The sequence below is a fragment of the Dendrobates tinctorius genome, unplaced genomic scaffold, assembly GCF_039654945.1.
Source record: "Dendrobates tinctorius isolate UK_male_01 unplaced genomic scaffold, ASM3965494v1 ptg000062l, whole genome shotgun sequence".
NCBI classification, from domain to species: Eukaryota; Metazoa; Chordata; class Amphibia; order Anura; family Dendrobatidae; genus Dendrobates; species Dendrobates tinctorius.
Window position 1 is genome coordinate 3,779,151 of NW_027361730.1, and position 18,544 is coordinate 3,797,694.

The following is an 18,544-nucleotide window of genomic DNA, read 5'->3' on the forward strand; positions in this document are numbered from 1 at the left end:
CGCCCCCACCACTCCACCGAAACTGCCCTGACCAAAATTACTAATGACTTACAGCCAAAGCTAACAGACAGTTCTCCATCCTTCTCCTTCTCGACCTGTCCTCTGCCTTCGACACAGTCAACCACTGCCTACTGCTACAGATTCTTTCTTCCCTTGGCATCAAACACCTTGCCCTGTCACTTCATACCTTTCCGACCGCACATTTAGCGTTTCCCACTCCCACACTACCTCCTCATCCCGTCCTCACTCTTTTGGAGTCCCCCAAGGCTCTGTCCTGGGGCCGCTACTTTTTTCCATCCATACCCTTGGCCTAGGACAACTCAAACTCCCATGGCTTCCGGTACCACCTGTATGCAGATGACACTCAGATCTGCCTCTCTGGCCCAGATGTCACCTCTCTGCTGTCCAGAATCCCGGAGTGTCTATCAGCCATATCCTCCTTCTTCACCTCTCGCTTCCTAACACTCAATGTAGACAAAACCGAACTCATCATCTTTCCTCCATCTCATGTATCTTCCCTACCTGATCTATCTATTATGTTAAACGGCATCACACTCTCTCCCGCACCAGAAATCCGCTGCCTCTCGACTCCGCCCTGTCCTTCAAACCGCATGTCCAAACTCTTGCCACCTCCTGACGCCTCCAACTCAAAAATATTTCCAGAATACGTCCCTTCCTCAGCCCTCAATCTGCTACAACTCTTGTACACACCCTCATCATTTCCGCTGACGTAAGTGAGGCTGCGTGGAGTCCCCGGCTGACCGGAGGTGAACTAATGAGTGTGAGAAAAAGTTCAGAAACTTTCCCATGCTCATTAGGTCATCTCCGGTCAGCCAGGGAGGCTGCGCAGAGAAAACTAATTCATTCTGCAGTGGTTTACAGTGGGGCCGGTCGCATTAGCACCGGTCCCCGTTGTAAACCAGTTAACCCCCTTCTGGTGGATTGCAGCGGGGGACCTGACTGAACAGCGGAGAGGTATGTTTATTTTTGTTTTTTTATTGTATTTTTTTTTACAGATCCATGGATTTTTTTGGGATTAGCAGATTAATAAATCTGGTCAAAAACTTGGTGTGCTTATTTCATTAAAAGAATTTTTATTTAGGGAGTGTGTGTGCGTTTTTTTAACCCTTTACTATTCTAGGGTTAATAATGTCACCTTTCAATAGCAAGGTGACATTAACCCATTAATTTTAACCCATTAGCTACAGCTACAGGGCAATGGGAATAGAGAGGCTAAGTGCCAGAAATTGCACATCTTATAGATGCGCCTTTTCTGGGGTGGCTGGGGGCAGATTTTTTTAGCCAGAGGGGGCCAAAAACAATGATCCCTCTCTAGGCTATTAATATCTGCCCTCACTGGCTTTTCCTCTCTGGTGGAGAAATTACCACGGGAGCCCACACAATTTTTTTTAATTAATTGACCCCATAATTTAACACCTACATGTCCCAAAGTTTACACACATACCCTAATCTAATTCTTAGTCAAAGACATATAAAAAAATAAATGAGATGAAATGGTTTACTGTATGTAAACCATGTGTCATTTCATGTCGGGTTTTGAATTGATTTTACATATGCTGGCAATTGATTTAGTGGCTATTATGCTATGTAGAACTCTATGAAATATAAATAAATATATATATATGTGTCTCAATAACATGTATATACACTACCGTTCAAAAGTTTGGAGGTCACCCAGAAAATTTTGTGTTTTCCATGAAAATTCATACTTTTATTAATCAAATGAGTTGCCAAATGAATTTAAAATCTAGCCCAGACATTGATAAGGTTTGAAAAAAAGATTTTTATTTGAAATAATAATTTTCTCCTTCAAACTTTGCTTTTGTCAAAGAATGCTCCCTTTTCAGCAATTACAGCATTGCAGACCTTTGGAATTCTAGCAGTTAATCTGCTGAGGTAATCTGGAGAAATGTCTCCCAATCCTCCCAGAAGCCCCTCCCACAAGTTGGTTTGGCTTGATGGACACTTTTTGGGTACCATATGGTCAAGATGCTCCCACAACAGCTCAATGGGGTTGAGATCTGGTGACTGCGCTGGCCACTCCATTACATATAGATTAGCAGCTGCCTGCTTCTTCCCTAAATAGTTCTTGCATAATTTGGAGGTGTGTTTTAGGCCATTGTCCTTTTGTCGGAAGAAATTGGCTCCAATCAAGCGCTGTCCACAGGGTATGGCATGGAGTTGCAAAATGGAGTGATAGCCTTCCTTATTCAAAATCCCTTTTACCTTGTATAAATCTCCCACTTCACCAGCACCAAATCAACCCCAGACCATCACATTACCTCCACCATGCTTGAAAGATGGCGGCAGGCACTCTTCCAGCATCTTTTCAGTTGCTCTGCGTCTCACAAATGTTCTTCTGTGTGATCCAAACACCTCAAACTTGGATTCGTCTATCCATAACACTTTTTACCAATCTTCTGTCCAATGTCTGTTCTTTTGCCCATATTAATCTTTTCCTTTTATTAGCCAGTCTCAGATATGGCTTTTTCTTTGCTACTCTGCCCTGAAGGCCAGCATCCCGGAGTCGCCTCTTCACTGTAAATGTTGACACTGGCGTTTTGCGTGTACTATTTAATAAAGCTGCCAGTTGAGGACCTGTGAGGTGTCGATTTCTCAAACTACAGACTCTAATGTACTTGTCTTGTTTCTCAGTTGTGCAGCCGGGCCTCCCACTTCTCTTTCTACTCTTGTTTGAGCCTGTTTGTGCTCTCCTCTGAAGGGAGTAGTACACACCGTTGTAGGAAATCTTCAGTGTCTTGGCAATTTCTCGCATGTAATAGCCTTCATTTCTAAGAACAAAAATAGACTGTCGAGTTTCACATGAAATTTCTTTTTTTCTGGCCATTTCGAAAGTTTAATGGAACCATCAAATGTAATGCTCCAGGTTCTCAACTAGCTCAAAGGAAGGTCAGGTTTACAGCTTCTCTAATCAGCCAAACTGTTTTCAGCTGTGCTAACATACTTGCATAAGGGTTTTCAAGGGTATTCTAACCATCCATTAGCCTTCTTACACAGTTAACAAACACAAAGTACCATAAGAACACTGGAGTGATGGTTGTTGGAAATGGGCCTCTATACACCTAAGAAGATATTGCATTACAAACCTGATGTTTGCAGCTAGAATAGTCATTTACCACCTTAACAATGTATACATTAGAGTGTATTTCTGTATCATTTAATGTTAGCTTCATTGGAAAAAACTGTGCTTCTTCTTTCAAAAATAAGGACATTTCTAAGTGACCCTAAACTTTTGAACGGTAGTGTATATACCATATGTATTCTATGTGTCTATATCTATTCTTTCTATTCTTTATTAAACATCTCAGTGTGATTTTACTGTATCGCAAAATGAATTGCCGGCTTTTGTTAAAGGACACCGGTGCGTATTTCTCGCAAGTCATACGTCTGGTCCATGTGTAATCCGTATTTTTCTCGCCCCCATTGACTTGCATTGGTGTATTTTTGGAGGAATACTCTGACAATCGCAGCATGCTGCGATTTTCTCAACCTGTAAAATATGGCCGAGAAATATACGGCTGATGGGAGCTGCCCCATAGATAAACATTGGTCTGATTGCAATGCGTTGTTTTTTTGCTTCTCACTCGTCCGTATTTCTCTCTAGTGTGACTCCAGCCTTAGATGTAAACTGTTGCTCAGTGTGATCGAAATTTAGATTAAGGGCAATGTATTGGTCATGATTCACTGCTTAAATATGAGCAGCCAAGAAAAAGAAGTAATGTCTAGCTAGCATCCAGTTACCTCTTGAAATCTCAGGCTTTATTCAAGATCCATGTAAAGTCCAAGTTGACACGTACAGAACTGCTATGCTGTGAGTAATGAGGCAGGATCCTTATAGAGTGTGAAATATATCAGCAGTTTTATAATTGTCTACCATAGATTTCATGTAAATTTTGAATAAAGCCTGAGATTTTAAGAGAGACTGAATTCTAGACTTCTTTTTTTATAGGCTGTTCATGGGTTTCAGGCATTGGGTTATAAGTAGAGATGAGCGAATTTGTTCGGATTTTGGCCCCAAATCTGATTTTGACATATTCGGGCCATATTTGAACACTATTTGTGCCGAATGTATGTCTTATGATCGGTTATGAACATATTTGGTAATTTCTACTAACATTGACTCTAATGACGTTCGGCTGTGTTCGACGAATATTGCAAAAATAATATCGCATCGGGAGGGCAGTGACGTCACGATGGGGGCAGGCTTTGCCACACTGAGAATCTCATCCCCAAGCGCTCAACCACCTATCCACTTTCTCTTTTCACCATGTGCTGAGTTTTCCCGTCTGTGCTCTCTGCTGTCATCTGTGTCTCAATCTATATTTAATGTATGTATGTGATTTCTAGGAGGAGCCATGTTAGCGTTGATATTTGCAGTCTAAGGAAACCTAAATTAGCCCTGGTGATTTAGATATGCGATTGTGTTGGTTGGTGAGTCCGTGACACGCTATTATGTGTATTTTTCATTACTCTGACATGGTATTATGTGAAGTTTTTGATGTCCGTGACACGCTGTAACGTGTATTATTTTAGGTCTATTGACACGTTGTAACGTGTCTTATTTTAGGTCCAGCGACACACATCAACTTATATTTTTTATGTCTAGTGTCACGCTGTGACGTGTATTTTTTATGTCCAGTGACACACTGTATCGTGTATTTTTTAGGTACTGCGACACGCTGTAACGTGTATTTTTTCAGTACAATGACACACTGTAGGTGCACTGAGACGCTGTACCCTTTTATGTACAGCGTGTATTATTTTAGGTCCAGTGGTCCAGTGACACACTGTAACGTGTCTTTTGTAGGTCCAGCGACATGCTATAACGTGTATTATTTTAGGTCCAGTGACACACTGTAATGTGTATGTATTAGGTCCAGTGACAGACTGTAAGTGTAACCTTTTTTTTTATGTACACCGATTCAGAGTCCTTTTTTTTTTTTTTAAAGTACACCAATGCAAAGTCTGCTGGCAGGTGCGTCACAGCAATGACATGCTGTGACGCAGTTCATAAATGAACAGATAGAGCAACGGAATTCACACATGCGCAGTGGCCGGGATCCCAGCGGCGGCTGTGATTCCAACGGCTGTCGGGATCGCAGCTGCGTCCTGGATCCGAGCGGCATCACTTGGGTGTACCAAAATGGCGGTCGGCGTACTTCCAGTGTGGAGCAGTAGATTGTGGGATTCGGGGACATCCAGACGGAAGTGGATGACAGACAATTTAAGGCAATTATATATAGATACGTTGGTTATCAATATATCTAATTTAGAATGTATATCTAGGCAATCCTGCAGGTGGGGAGCCATGTCTGTTAGTGGCTTATTTCTTGTCTACATCATCATTTTCTAGGAAATTGTTACCAAAGTGTGAGATAAGGAAATCGCAATCATGGGCATTTACTAAGAAAACATGGCTTCTCTCATCTTTATGAATAACAAGAGCAGAGTTGGAGCTTTGACCTTTGCAGTCCTTCACTTCAGGCAAAAATTTGTTTGTTTCTCCGGTCTTGTATTGAAATCCCTTGGCTCGGCCGAGGCTCAAGGGTGCCCCCATGGTTCCTCTCATCAGGGCACAGGAGACTCCAGCACCCCTGTCCCCTGTCTTAGGCCACTTTTGCACTGTACATTAGTAACAGCTCTAAAGAACATACATGTATATGTTTTTAGCACAGTGTAAAATAATAGAAGAAATACACTTTCAATCATTTGGGAAACATGATATCGCCAGCATGATTACTTGTATGTCTCTGTGTTCATTTATAGGCCATAAAGAAACCACTGGAGCCATAGGCGGAGGAGGACATGACATGGGGATGGGTGGACCTTTACTCCTGCAGCTTTTTTGGTATAGTGGTGTAGATTTTAAGCAAGAGTGATGTAGCTTTCAGAGTAAGGCTGGTTTCATACTAGCGTTTTATCATGCAGCGCATCGTGCGCTATCGGGCGCACGCACAGTGTTCCCCTATCTTTAACATGGCAATCACAGGGTCTTGCGATTGTACGCGCTCATCAGCGTTTAGTGTGCGTTGCGCATTTTACAGGTGTGCGCCCAGACGCGCCATACGCTACATGTTGCATTTTTTGGTCCGCCTACATCGTTAAAAAAATCGCGCGCGCACGTTGTGCGCCAAAAAATAGCATTAAAGTCAATGTGGTCACCGACATGCGCTTGGCTGCCTTGTGCGCGCACGCGATTTGAGTAAACAATGTCTAGACACTTGTCTTAACCTCCCCCTAAACAAGCAACATTGTTTGGGAGGACTGTGGATAAAAGAAAGTGTCTTCAGGGTCAGACAATTACTCTACAGACAGCCTTGCAGAGACCAGACAAGAACCTACAAGAGGCTTCCACCTGTGGATTCAAGCTTCAGGAGCCAAAATGTGAGCATTCTTCAATATAATGTCTGTGTGTCCTGTACAATTTTATAATGTACTAATGTATTTTTTGTTTACATTTCAGCATGTCTTCTTCTGGATCACTGTATTCTCCATCTCGGCAAGAACTGGCCCAAGCTGATCTTCTTGCTGCCTTTGGGTAAGTATAGCTGCCTATAGAAATGTTTTAATTTTTTTTTCTTCACAGACATCGGACACGGGCAGTGAAGATGAAGTGCGGGAGCAGTCTGAGCGGGAGCGGTTTGAGTGGGAGCAGTCTGAGCGGGAGGATTCTGAGCGGGAGCAGCGTAGTCAAGTCGTGGCGAGGAGACGCAATGTTAGTATATAATGTTTTTTTTGTTTGTTTTTTTTCTGTCTTTATTTTCATCTTTTATCTTTCTTCTTCTCTGTTTCTTTTTGTATCTTTTTAATTCTCCAAAATTCCAAACATTCTAATATTTTTTTTTTCTAGGTTCCACAACGGGATGACGAAGAAGTAGTATACATGGACAACGAGCACCTGATCCGCCTTGTTGAGGAGCGTATCCCGTTGTGGGACAGCCGTGACCAGCAGTACAAAGACACAGTGGTGACCCGGCAGCTCTGGAATGAGGTGGCCGCAGCGATGATGGATGGCTGGGACAGCGCCTCTCTGAGTTCAAAAAGGGCGTTCAGTAAGTATAAAGATGTTCTGTGATACTGCATTGATTTTTGGTCCAGATGGTGCTGATGTGTTTGTGGCAACATATATTCTTGCATTAAACACAACAATGCCTTGTGGAAAACAGTGATTGATTTTTGTATTCAACTGCTGCATTGATTTCTGGTCGTGATGGTGCTGTTGTGTTTTTTGCAAGCTATATTCTTGCATTAAACACAACAATGCCTTGTGGAAAACAGTGATTGATTTTTGTATTCAACTGCTGCAATGATTTCTGGTCCTGATGGTGCTGTTGTGTTTTTTGCAAGATATATTCTTGCATCAAACACACCAATGCCTTGCGGAAAAACTGTTATTGCTTTTTCAACTGCTGTCTTGATCCTGTTTTCACTCTTGCTCCGGATGATACTGTTGGTTTGGCTGCTACATATATTCTAGCAGGAAACATAACCGTGTCCTCAGGAATAACAGTGACTGCATTATGTCTAGAATTTATTTCTGCTGCAGCATTGACTGTTTGCAAAGTTGTATCAGGTTTGTGTGCTGATAATTAAGTTGCCTTAAGTGCATTATCTAACGTTTTTTTTTTCCCAACAGTGAACAAAATCCGCCCACGTTGGCGCTCGATGAGGGACCGCTTCAACACTGATGTTTGTGCTGAGGGACAGGTTAGGAGTGGTTCAGCGGCAAGGCACAGAAGAAAGTACCGCTATCATCACGAGTTGGCTTTCCTGAGACCGGTCCTTGCCAGCAGAGCGTAAGTTTTTTTTGTTTTGTTTTGCTATTACTATGTGCTTTTCAATTCCACAGGTGATACTTCTTGTAAATGCATGATACTAATGTTTTCCCTTTCTTTCCACAGCACTTGGAGCAGCACCATGCAACCGGTCCCGGGAGCGGTTCTTCATCAATCGACCTCGGACCCGTCCCAGCCATCCGACAGCCAGGAAGCATCTTGCAGGTCAGCAACACAGACAGCTGGTGACCAGGAAGCTGGTCCATCAAGTGTTCCCCTGTCCCAGGTCTTTGTCACTGTTTATGCGGGCACTACCCGCCAGCGGCAGAGGGCCTCGGACAGGCCTGTCATGCCCGAGTTCATGCTCTTGAGCGAGGCCTTTAAGGGCAGCCTCAAGGCGCTGTCCGCCAGAATGGAAAGCGGTTTTTCCCTGATGGAACGTGGTTTTAACCACATGGAACACCGCTTCCACTCTGTTGACCAGCGCCTTGACCGTCTTGAGGCTGACCTCAACAAACCAGCGCACCATTTTTTCAGTAAAATTGAACAGGGCATGGCGGAACACCTTAGTCCTGAGCAACAGCTGAGTGTGTTACTGGCCTGCAACACTGCTTACTTGCAGGCTATGCATCAGAATCGGTATGTTCAGCAGTCAGTGGTGTCATTTCCAACAGTTCCACCGCTGACTCGCTACACATGCCTACCGACTTCTGCTGCATACCACTGCACGGCCACCTGCATTCCCAGCGAAGCTGGACACCACTACACCACCCCAAGTCTGAGTGCTGCTGGACACTCCTCCGCCACCACTAGAGTTGAGCGACTTTTGGTTTTTTAGGGTCGCGTTTCGTTTCGTGAAACCCGACTTTTCCAAAAGTCGGGTCGAGCAAGATCGTCCGATTATAGGGAAAAGTCGGGGTCGTCCCGAAACACGAAACCCAATGTAAGTCAATGGGGAATAAAAGTTGGCAGTGAGAGGAGGACAGGAAACACACCTACAGTGCCCATTTGAATGCCAAAAGCATCAATTCTTCTTACTTAAGCTTGTCAACCTTAATTAACTTCATAATACAAGTTACGCACTGAAAAATGGGGGTTATTTGGCTAAAGTTGTGGGGGGGGGAGGGCTGGCTGCAGGTTTTCATGTGCCCTGGGCGAAAGAGCGCCCCTTTAACACATACCACAACTCATCACGCTCCGATACGGCAGAGAAATAGCGGTATAGTACAATGAAAAATACCTCACTTTTTACATCTCATGACGAGGCCCATCTATTTCTCCATACAGAATCATTGGTCCCATATAATGTTTGAAACAGTATATGATGAGCTTCACATAATGCTACAGTATATGTTGGTCCCCATGGATGAAGCTCCACTGTCTTATGGGCCCAAATAATGCTCCAAACATAATGGGCCCCATTTCTAATGCTCTAGTGTATAATGGGCCCTGTAAATGCTGCTCCAGTGTCTGATGTCCACCTTTGGAATGTTCCAGTGTATGGTGGGCCCCATCTATCATTCTCCAGAGTATAGTGCTCCCCAAAAATTGCTGTCCCAACATTGAAAACAATCAAATAAGTCTCCTCGCTAGGGAATCCCTGTACTTGTCTGGACAGGTGCTGTAGCTTGCTTAACAGCTCGCCAGCCGTTCTCACGCCCAGTATGGATTGCACGTGATTGCACAAAGGTTAGAAAGGGTACCGTATCCCTGGATAACATGTATGGATAGCGTACACATTCAAAATATATGTCTCAGGAGGCAGGCTCAGACGGTGTTAGGCCCAGTATGGATTGCACGTGATTGCACAAAGGTTAGAAAGGGTACCGTATCCCTGGATAACATGTATGGATAGCGTACACATTCAAAATATATGTCTATACAGCATGAGGCAGGCTCAGACGGTGTTAGGCCCAGTATGGATTGCACGTGATTGCACAAAGGTTAGAAAGGGTACCGTATCCCTGGATAACATGTATGGATAGCGTACACATTCAAAATATATGTCTCAGGAGGCAGGCTCAGACGGTGTTAGGCCCAGTATGGATTGCACGTGATTGCACAAAGGTTAGAAAGGGTACCGTATCCCTGGATAACATGTATGGATAGCGTACACATTCAAAATATATGTCTATACAGCATGAGGCAGGCTCAGACGGTGTTAGGCCCAGTATGGATTGCACGTGATTGCACAAAGGTTAGAAAGGGTACCGTATCCCTGGATAACATGTATGGATAGCGTACACATTCAAAATATATGTCTCAGGAGGCAGGCTCAGACGGTGTTAGGCCCAGTATGGATTGCACGTGATTGCACAAAGGTTAGAAAGGGTACCGTATCCCTGGATAACATGTATGGATAGCGTACACATTCAAAATATATGTCTATACAGCATGAGGCAGGCTCAGACGGTGTTAGGCCCAGTATGGATTGCACGTGATTGCACAAAGGTTATAAAGGGTACCGTATCCCTGGATAACATGTATGGATAGCGTACACATTCAAAATATATGTCTCAGGAGGCAGGCTCAGATGGTGTTAGGCCCAGTATGGATTGCACGTGATTGCACAAAGGTTAGAAAGGGTACCGTATCCCTGGATAACATGTATGGATAGCGTACACATTCAAAATATATGTCTATACAGCATGAGGCAGGCTCAGACGGTGTTAGGCCCAGTATGGATTGCACGTGATTGCACAAAGGTTAGAAAGGGTACCGTATCCCTGGATAACATGTATGGATAGCGTACACATTCAAAATATATGTCTATACAGCATGAGGCAGGCTCAGACGGTGTTAGGCCCAGTATGGATTTGACGGCCCAGATTACACAGCGGAGGAGCAGGGAGAGGTAAAGATTGCAAATGCTGGGGCCCTGCCCAAGCAAGGGGGGCCCACTCGTGGGCGTCGGTACTGGCACTGGGCCCCTCATAGTACAGCGGTGTGTCTGACGGCGGGTGTCCACCACCACCGTCAGAGACACTTGATTGCACTATGAGGGACCCTGTGCCAGTGCCCGCGCCCAAGAGTCGGCCTACCCACCTGTCCAGGGCAACGGCACTCGCACGGTGTCGTGCGCTAGGTGTTGACCCCGGCCATGGGGGGGGAGGCAGCACAGTTAGGGAGTTTTAGAAAGTGGCATATGTTGATGTTGGACATTCAGCTGATGCAAAAGGCGAAATAGGTGAAGTACCAGGAAGAGGTGGACCAAAGCAAGCCATTTTTCTGTCACCCTATGTGTCATCAGGGGAAGGTGGGACAAAATCCTTGGAAACCCATGCGTGGTTCATTTTAATGAAGGTTAGATCATCCACATTTTGGGTTGACAGACGGGTCCTTTTTTCTGTCAGGATTGATCCAGCTGCACTGAAGACTCTTTCCGATAGCACACTTGCAGCTGGGCAAGCGAGCTCCTGTAAGGCATATTGGGCCAATTCAGGCCAGGTGTCCAGTTTAGCGGCCCAATAGTCAAAGGGAAATGACCTGTGTGGGAGAACATCGATATGGGAGGAAAAGTAGTTTGTAACCATAGTTGACAACTGCTGTCTCCTGTCACTTTCCATCGATGCAGTATTACCAGTTGTGTGAGCGGTATTTGAAAAATCAGTCCACAACATTGTCATGAAACCCCTGTCTCCAACGCCACTTCTGCTGTGTGCACCACGAACACCTCTGCCAAGCTGCCCCTGGCCCGTACGGCTCGTGTGAGAACCATCACCGCTGCTGTGTGCTGGGAATGCCTCAAGCAACCGATTTACCAGAGTTGCTTGTTTATTAGCCAATATTAGGTCAAGGTTCTCCTGTGGCATGATGTTTTGTAATTTGCCTTTATAGCGTGGATCCAGGATGCTGGCCAACCAGTAGTCGTCATCGTTCATCATTTTGGCAATGCGGGGGTCCCTTTTTAGGATCCGCAAGGCATAATCTGACATGTGGGCCAATGTTCCCGGTGTCAATGATGCACTGCGAGTGCTGGGTGGAGGAGCACTTTCTGGCAAATCCACATCCCTCCAGTCACGCACAAACCCTGTACCAGACCTTGCCACGCCAACATTTTCACTTGCCCCACGAGATGCATCCTCCTCCCCTAAGTAATCATCCCCATCATCCTCCTCCTCCTCCTCTTCTTCCTCCACCTCGTCCAGGAGAGGTCCCTGAGCAGACAATGGCTGAATGTCATCAAGGATTCCCTCCTCCTCTTCCTCCTCATCAACATTGGCTGCAGACGCCTGCTCCTTAAGGTGCGTCAAAGTTTGCATGAGCAGACGCATAAGTGGGATGCTCATGCTTAGGATGGCGTCGTCTGCGCTTACCAGCCGTGTGCATTCCTCAAAACACTGAAGGACTTTACAAAGGTCTTTCAGCTTCGACCACTGCACACCTGTCAACTCCATGTCTGCTCTCAAAGTGCCTGGCCGTGTATCCTCCCACAAATGCATTATGGCCTGCCTCTGCTCGCACAGCCGCTCCACCATGTGCAGGGTGGAGTTCCACCTTGTTGCAATGTCGATAATGAGGCGGTGGTTGGGAAGGTGGAGCAATCGCTGCAGCTTCTGCATACGAACGGAGTGTACAGGCGACCGGAGGATGTGCGCGCACAGTCTTCGCACCTTCTGGAGCAGGGCTGTTAACTCCGGATAATTTTTGAGGAAGCACTGCACCACCAGGTTCAAGGTGTGAGCCAAGCAAGGTATGTGGCTGAGTTTTGAAAGGGCTATGGCTGCCACAAAATTACGGCCGTTATCACTAACTACCTTGCCTGCCTCAAGATGTACACTGCCCAGCCATGACTCAGTTTGTCGCTTCAAGTACTCGGCCAGCACCTCGGCGGTGTGTCTGTCTCCCAAACACATCATCTGCAACACAGCCTGCTGACGCTTTCCACTAGCTGCTCGATAGGGGGACACATCGTGTGCAACAGTGGCAGCTGCAGATGGAGTGCTCGTACGACTGCGCTCTGTGGACGAGCTTTCGCTTCTGGAGGAGGAGGAGGAGAGGAGGAGGAGGAGGAGGGTCGAACGCCTACAGCCAACTGTTTCCTATACCGTGGGCTAGGCAGCACTGTCCCACCACCGCTGTCCCCTGTGGACCCTGCATCCACCACATTAACCCAGTGCGCAGTGATGGACACGTAACGGCCCTGGCCATGCCGACTGGACCATGCATCAGTTGTGAGGTGCACTTTTCCGCTCACTGACTGCTTGAGTGCATGGACAATGCGGTCTTTCACATGATGGTGGAGGGCTGGGATGGCTTTGCGAGAGAAGAAGTGGCGACTGGGTAGGTCATAGCGTGGTACTGCATAGGCCATGAGTTCGCGGAAAGCTGTGCTTTCCACCAACCGATAGGGCATCATCTCAAACGAGATTAGTTTGGCAATGTGGGCGTTCAAACCCAGTGTACGCGGATGAGAGACTGAGTACTTTCTTGACCTACTCATAGTGTCTGGGAGGGTGAGCTGGACTTGAGAGCTGCATATGGTGGAAGTAGCGGTGGACAGGGCGGACTGAGAGAGGGTTGATGATGGTGATGGAGTTGGTGTTCTTTCTGATGGCCTAGAATCAGTCTTTCGTTGATATAACAGTGGGATTCCCTGACTGCTGTGGTCTTGCAACGACACCTCAACATTTGCTGCTGTGCTAACCGGTGGGCTTACAGTGGGGGAAACAATGTAGCGTTGCTGACTACCTTCGTTGTGATCAGTTGCACATGTGGCACTTGAGGTTTGGTGTTGTGTCCACGCTTGCAAGTGCATGCTGGTTAAATGTCTAAGCATGCAACTGGTATTCAAATTTTTCAGATTTTTCCCTCGGCTAAAGGTCTTTGCGCACTTCTTACAGATAACCTTGGCCTGATCATGAGGATTTTGTTCAAAAAAGTGCCACACTGCACTCTTCCTACTTTGGCAGACATTTTGCGGCCTAGCACGCTGTGATCTTTTGACCCTCTGGACAAGCTGTCCAGCAACTCTTTTGATGTTTGGAACCTGTCTTTGGAGTGCTCCGGGCCTGCCAGATAACAGCTGTTGCGATGTCGATGTCTGCTGTGGATGCTCCTCATCTGAGCTATTGGAAGCAGCACCCTCTTCCCCCAATAGATGCCAATCTGGGTCAACAACTGGGTCATCCATCACCTCCTCTTCTATGTCATGTGCACCTTCCTCTGTGTCACCGTGTATGGTGGTATAGTGTGCGGGAAGGGGCACCTGAGTCTCATCAGGATCAGAATCTGGCTCTGTACACTGCTAGGACAATGTAGTGCTCTGAGTGAATGTACCAGCAGAATCATCCATCAGCGGCTGTGCATCAGTGCACTCCATGTCAGATTCATCTTGGCCTGGGTAATTCACCATTTGACTTGATAATCCAGGCATGGTATGTGAAAACAGCTCCATGGAGTAATCAGTAGTATGGCCTGCGTCATCCTTCAATCTTGGTTGGGGTGAAGGACACAAGGAAAGGTGTGGTTCATGAACATGAGCCTCCAATGACGACTCAGTGCTTTTACTTTTTACAACTGAAGAAGAGGAGGCGATAGAGCTGGAGGCTGAGTCAGCAATGTAAGACAAAACTTTTTCCTGATGCTCTGGCTTTAAAAGCGGTTTGCCAACTCCTAGAAAACTAAGCGTTCGAGGCCTTATGTAGCCAGACGATGACGCAGGGTCAGCACCTCCTGCATTCGGTCCTATTTTGCTCTTGCCACTACCATCAGATCCACCACCAACACCATCATTACCAGCTGCCAACCCCCGCCCAATTCCACGGCCTCTTCCACCAGCCTTCCTCATTTTTGGTAGAAATGTAGACAAAATCCAACAAACTATATAGTAATGTAAAACAAGGTACAAGGTGTCTATAGGACAGGGGAGATTTAGAGTTTCTGCACACACTTGTGGACAGTGGACACTTTTGGATTGTGTGAGGCCCACTGATATCTGAGCGCTATGTGGCAGGCTCGATGGCACAGCTGCCTGTGACAAAAGTGACGAGAGGATAATGGAGATTTTGAATCTCTGCGCACACTTTTGGACACTGGACACTTGTGGATTGTGTGAGGCCCACTGATATCTGAGCGCTATGTGACAGGCTCGATGGCACAGCTGCCTGTGACAAAAGTGACGAGAGGATAATGGAGATTTTGAATCTCTGAGCACACTTTTGGACACTGGACACTTGTGGATTGTGTGAGGCCCACTGATATCTGAGCGCTATGTGACAGGCTCGATGGCACAGCTGCCTGTGACAAAAGTGACGAGAGGATAATGGAGATTTTGAATCTCTGCGCACACTTTTGTACACTGGACACTTGTGGATTGTGTGAGGCCCACTGATATCTGAGCGCTATGTGGCAGGCTCGATGGCACAGCTGCCTGTGACAAAAGTGACGAGAGGATAATGGAGATTTTGAATCTCTGCGCACACTTTTGGACACTGGACACTTGTGGATTGTGTGAGGCCCACTGATATCTGAGCGCTATGTGACAGGCTCGATGGCACAGCTGCCTGTGACAAAAGTGACGAGAGGATAATGGAGATTTTGAATCTCCGCGCACACTTTTGGACACTGGACACTTGTGGATTGTGTGAGGCCCACTGATATCTGAGCGCTATGTGACAGGCTCGATGGCACAGCTGCCTGTGACAAAAGTGACGAGAGGATAATGGAGATTTTGAATCTCTGCGCACACTTTTGGACACTGGACACTTGTGGATTGTGTGAGGCCCACTGATATCTGAGCGCTATGTGGCAGGCTCGATGGCACAGCTGCCTGTGACAAAAGTGACGAGAGGATAATGGAGATTTTGAATCTCTGCGCACACTTTTGGACACTGGACACTTGTGGATTGTGTGAGGCCCACTGATATCTGAGCGCTATGTGACAGGCTCGATGGCACAGCTGTGACAAAAGTGACTAGAGGATAAGGGAGATTGGATTGCTTTTAAAAAAGCAGTTTGCGGAGCAGTGGGTAAACAGCAATGCCAGCGTGTCAGGAAGCCTTAAAAGGTAGCCCAACAACCAACACCACTGATACACCACTATATAGCCTCCCCTTGCACTGCACACACAGTGACTTGTGTGTTGTGCAGGCCAAATCACTAGCAGCAGAAGCAGTTTTTTTGTCTTCTTCCCTGCCTAACGCTCTCCCTACAGAATCAGCAGCAACCTCTCCCTATACTAAGATCGGCAGAAGTAAGATGGCGGTCGGCGTGCACGCCCTTTTATGCCCCCTGTGACGCCCACCAAAGCAAGCCAATCACTTGCATGCCCTCCTGAAAGATGGTGGTGACCCGTGCCTAGGTCATCACGTTGCCCACAGTGTCCGTGGATCCTGATTGGCTGAAAAAGAGCGCAAAACAAACTTTTGAAACGCGACTTTGGTGCGTAAGTCGCCGACCTCGTGGCCGACCTCATCCTAGGGTCGGGTTTCGTTTCATGAAACCCGACTTTGCCAAAAGTCGGCGACTTTTGAATTTTTTCGACCCGTTTCGCTCAACTCTAGCCACCACCACTATGGCAAGCGCTGCTACTGTATGGAGCACCACCACCGCCACAGCACCACCAGCTTGGAGCCAAACAACCACAGAACCTGCTTGGGCCACCGACACCACCAGTCAACATGAAAGGAGCACCAGGGTTTCCAAAATGTAGTCCAAAATGTCAACGAATAGATCATGTTTAAAGGTTTTTTGTTTTTTTTCCCCCTCAAATGGAATTACTTTAAACATGATTTGTTTGTTGGCTTTGAAGATTGTAGTTGGGGAACCCTGCTCAAGTCAGTGTGTGCAATACACCAGATATCTCCATTACTGATGTTTCCTGGCTACTGGAGAGACCCTCTCGTCACTGCACTTCCAGAAGCCAATTTTCTCCATAGGGAAAAAAATTCCTTCCCCTAAGCTGGATCAACCATCTACCTATAATATTCTGTTATTCGTAACCTTCTATACTGTTACTCACAAGAAAAGCATCCATTCCTTTCTTAAATTTATTCAGTGAGTTGGCCATCACCACTTCCTCAGGAAGAGAATTCCAGAGCCTCACTGCTCTTACCGTGAAGAACCCTCTTCTATGCTGGTGAAGAAATTGTCTTTCCTCCAAATGAAGAGAATGCCCCCTTGTTCTTGTCACAGTCCTTGGTACAAACAGTTCATTGGAGAGATCTCTGTATTGCCCTCTGATATACTTGTACATATATATTAGGTCTCCCCTAAGTCTTCTCTTTTATAGAGTAAATAGACCTAATTTTGATAACCTTTCTGGGTATTGTAGTGAACCAACTCCATTTATCATTTTAGTAGCCCGCCTTTGAACCCTTTCAAGTTCAGTAATGTCTTTCTTGATCACCGGCGTCCAAAATTGCACACAATACTCCAAGTGTGGTCTGACGAGTGATTTGTACAGAGGGAGAATTATGTTTTCATCTCGTGTCCCCAGACCTCTTCTAATGCATCCCATGACCCTATTTGCTTTGATGGCAGCTGCCTGACACTGGGCACTCCAATTTTAGCTTCCTATTGACTAAGATGCCTAAGTCTTTTTCCATGTCTGATTTCCCCAGCAGTTTCCCATTTAGTAAGTAATTATAGCATCAGTTTCTCCTTCCCATGTGCATAACCTTACACTTATCTGTGTTAAACCTCATTTGCCATTTTTCAACCCAATTCTCCAATTTACTCAAATCTGTCTGTAGTTGCAAACTGTCCTCCTTTGTGTTAACTACCTTACATAGTTTTGTATCATCTGCAAATACTGATATTTTACTGTGTAAGCCATCCACTAGATCATTAATAAATATATTAAATAGTAGGGGGCCCAATACAGAACCCTGTGGTACCCCACTAGTAACCCTAGCCCAATCTGAGTATGCACCATTAATAACCACTCTTTGTTTTCTATCACTAAGCCAGCTACCTACCCATCTACACACATTTTCCTCTAGCCCAAGCTTTCTCATCTTACTTACCAATCTTTTATGTGGGACAGTGTCAAATGCTTTAGAGAAGTCGAGATAAATGACATCCAATGATTCTCCTTGGTCCATTTGAGAGCTTACATCCTCATAGAAGCTGATCAGGTTAGTTTGACAGGAGCGATCCTTCATAAATCCTTGTTGATATGGAGATAAACATTTATTAACATTGAGATATTCCATAATGGTATCTCTTAGAAACCCTTCAAAAATTTTACCCACAACAGATGTTAAGCTTACCGGCCTATAGTTTCCAGGTTCCCTTTTACACCCCTTTTTGAATATTGGTACCACATTTGCTTGCTGCCAATCAAAAGGAACAGACCCTGTTTCTATAGAGTCTTTAAATATAAGGAATAGAGGCCTGTCTATCACATTACTTAACTCCCTTAATACCCGAGGGTGAATGCCATCAGGGCCTGGTGATTTGTCAATTTTAATCTTACTAAGGCGGTTCTGCACTTCTTCCTGGGTTAGGTAGGTAACACTTGATGGGGAGTTTACATTATCACTCTGCATTTCCCCTGGCAAATCCTTTTCCTGTGTGAACACTGTTGAGAAAAAAGTATTTAAAACATTTGCTTTTCCCACATTGCTCTCTATGATTTCACCCTCATTGTTCTTTAAAGGGCCGACACCATCAATTTTAATCTTTTTACTGTTTATATAATTAAAGAATAGTTTGGGGTTTGTTTTACTTTCCTTAGCAATGAGTCTCTCAGTTTCCACTTTTGCTAAATGTATTTGTTTTTT